Source organism: Cryptomeria japonica, chromosome 10 (genome assembly GCF_030272615.1).
Source record: "Cryptomeria japonica chromosome 10, Sugi_1.0, whole genome shotgun sequence".
NCBI lineage: Eukaryota > Viridiplantae > Streptophyta > Pinopsida > Cupressales > Cupressaceae > Cryptomeria > Cryptomeria japonica.
The window spans coordinates 695,789,447-695,793,192 of NC_081414.1; positions in this window are offsets into that span (position 1 = coordinate 695,789,447).

A 3,746-nucleotide genomic window follows, 5' to 3' on the forward strand; every position below is an offset into this window, starting at 1 on the left:
CCCACTGACAATGGCTTGGAATATCACTATTCACAAATCTCAAGGACTCACTTTGAACAGAGCAACAATAGATATAGGAAGAACTAAAAAATAGGGACTCACATTTACAACAATTTGAAGAGTCGCATCACTTGAAGGTTTGTGAATTGAGCCTCCTTTCCCTTTTGAAAGATATTCAAAATTGGAAAACAATCCTTATACCACTATTTGAAAAAAAGAAGTCAAATTGCAGGTACTCTCTGATCAAACATTCAACAAGTAATTTTGAAATACGCTTCCGCCAATAAAATCTTCAAATTCATTATCAAAATTTTAATGTTGTTCACTTCATATCTTACTTCAATTGTTTCTCCAGGATGCATAATGCACATAAGCAACTCATGATAGGTGTGAGCTCCACTCAGGTACTTTACCTTTTCAAATTAAATATTATTCATGAATATATTGTGTCCAATTTTTTTAAATAATCTCTTTTACATTTATGTACATATGTTCTTCACGCCTTTGCATTCTTTGTTCTTATTATATAGTAAATACCATCCACTTTTAAACAATTCAGGTATCTGTCTAGCCTTTCTTCTTTCATCGTTATAAAAGATCGATAATCATTTGTAATTGAACCTTATATATTTTGATTACTATTATGCACTTCTTTACAACCTCATTTTTCAACTTATTTGTTGTCTTCATTTCAGTGCATACATTGCTCTTTTCACATCTATAAGCTCCTTACAGGTTCTCTATCAACTTGCATGGCCTTCAACATTGACAACCTCACTGCAGGTATACAAAACCTTATTTATTTCACAAACTTATTTTATGCCTTGTTCCAACTTTTGGCTCTTTCAACTTGCATGTTTTTATACTATATTTCTGAGTACACTCATGTCTTGTCTTTTCAAGACTCCAATACAGGATGAATATTATATACAATTCCTTTTAAATGTGCATAACACTCGTGCACATTATTTCTCAACTTTTCTCCCCTCCAAATCTTTCAGTCAGGTATTCACTTTTTACACCATTGTCCACATCTCATTTCTATATTGTTCCATGTGAATTGACTTTTGTGGAATACTCTAGAATGAACCTATTATTTGCACCCATTTCCTTTTGCTTACTCCTACTCCTCTTTCAAATATTCTATTTGGAGCAGACAACCACCATTTAATTTAGCATTCGGTGCTCACCATTTTAGGTACCGAGTAATTTATATTTTAGTTTTGTTGATTCTTATTATTTGAATTGTTTGTATAAGTTACATTGCATATTTCCATCACAGTTTACTTTAATCAGGTTTCTAATTCCTTGTCTTTGGTTCCAGGTCCACTACTTCATAATGTTCAACTCATAGTTGCAGCCCATGATTTCAATCATACATAACAACTCTTATCACAAAAATTCCATTCCCTCGCTTTAACATTTGGATACTAGCTCGAATTTCACTCGTTCCATTTCAATGATTCAAAAACAAATTACAACACACAATCTCATTATTTTAGCACTATTAATCAATGTGACACATTTTGCCTAAAAAATGTTTTTCTATACTACTTTATTTCAAACAAGCTTTCCTTTGCCTCACTTGCTAATGGTGCAGTTTACAAATGTTGTGCAACTCCTAGTTAATTAAAATATTAATCAAATAATTGGACATGGCTTTATTAACTAGATTACTTTAGCCAAAAAGGATGCCATTTTTAATTAAATAATATTAATTAATTAATTAATACATGCGACCAAGGGAATTCAATTTGATTAAATTAATTAGTCAAATTTAAGTGTCTACAAGTACCATAAACATTACTAATTTTAAGTTAGTTATTTAAATTGCTCTTACATGGAAATTCTTATTACTACGTTGAATCTTGCAAAGTACATTGTCAATACCAACTAAAAAAATCTAATCCCCATAAACATTTTGCATATATTCATATTAAAAAATTATGTAACATCCAAACATCACACACAAAATAACCTGATAATGCTAGGTATAAATTCATTCTGAAAACTCCCAAATATTTCATACATATAACTCATTAATATATATGGTGTAGGTTCATTTCAAAAGCACCAAAAGTTCTCACAAAAATAACCTGAATATTTCAAGTGTAGTACCTTCCTAACTCCCAAATTTACCATTTTAGAAATATTTAAACTTTTCACACAATGTTAGGTGTAGACACATCCTAAAAAACCATAACATCCAATACAAATAACCCAATAGTGTATAGTGTAGGGTCACCCCAAACACACCCCAAAATTTCACACAAATAACCCAACAATGTAAGGTGTAGATTTTTTCACTATGAAGTATGATATCTTTCTAACAACACCAAAAAAAAGTGACAAAATTTTAGAGCCCTAGTAACTCAAGCTAAAATTCTCTAAAACATATTTATTATATAACAAAATCAAGCTTGAAAAATATATATGGTACAAAGTACATATCCATGAGGCCCTTGCTTGAAGATCCCTTATTTTCTTAATGGCTAAACAATAGAAAAATGTGTATACCACTAAGAAAAGTTATAAAACAATTATCATGTATATGAATATTATGTCAAACATAGATGAAATGTAGGCAAGTTGTGTATAATAATAGAGACATCTGATTAAACCTCTTGGTAATAAAAATAACATTGAGTGGAAAAGAAAAGGCCAAAAATGCAATGTGAGATCCTGCAAAACCAAGTGATAGATATATATCACCCCCATTGAAAAAGTAGCACCTATAATCACATATGGGCTAGGGACATCTACCTCCACAATAAAAATTACTAATATCATCATTACTGGTCATTGTCACAACCAAAAGTAGGGCATAAATGTTGTTTGGTGTTGCTCTTATCATCTCCATACCCAATTTATTTTGTTCATGGCCATCCTAGATTATTTTGGACTAACTTCTCAAGTTGTTAGTATGATTGACACTTCTAACTTTTTTGTTACAATATTCTTTGCAATTCTTTGTTGGACCTATAAATGTGCTTTGGTCATCTTCTCATCACATTTCAAGCTAAGTGCTTATGCTCAATATTGTGCTCTACATTCACAAAAATTGCAACTTGCATATAGTTTAGCACCAATATTCACACCCACATCATGTCACATGTTTGGCACTTAATGACCCCCATCATGAACTTCGCTTGCATGTTTTATGATCTCTCTCTCTCTCTCTCTCTCTCTCTCTCTCTCTCTCTCTCTCTCTCTCTCTATATATATATATATATATATATATATATACATATATATATATACATATATATATATATACATATATATATATACATATATATATATATACATATATATATATACATATATATATATATACATATATATATATACATATATATATATATACATATATATATATATATATACATATTGTAAACCTAACATGAGCCTATTGGTAATGGATATGCAGTTGTCACTTCTCTATTAAGACCTTTGTTGCACAAACAATATCAATTACTAAAAGACTACCAAACATATGCAAATTCACCTTACACAACTCTTTGATGTACCCATTGCACACCAAGGTGCGATTGCTAGGGGAAGAGCATCAATTATCATCCATGTTCCAATATTTGTTCACTCTTTGCACACCCAACCCCCTAATTACTAACTTTAAAGAAACCAAAAATAAAAAATAAAAATGAAAGCCCATTAATAAATCTCATATGTACCAATAACTACCCCATCTTTTAGCATTTTTGGACTATAATTGGCCCATTTATGCA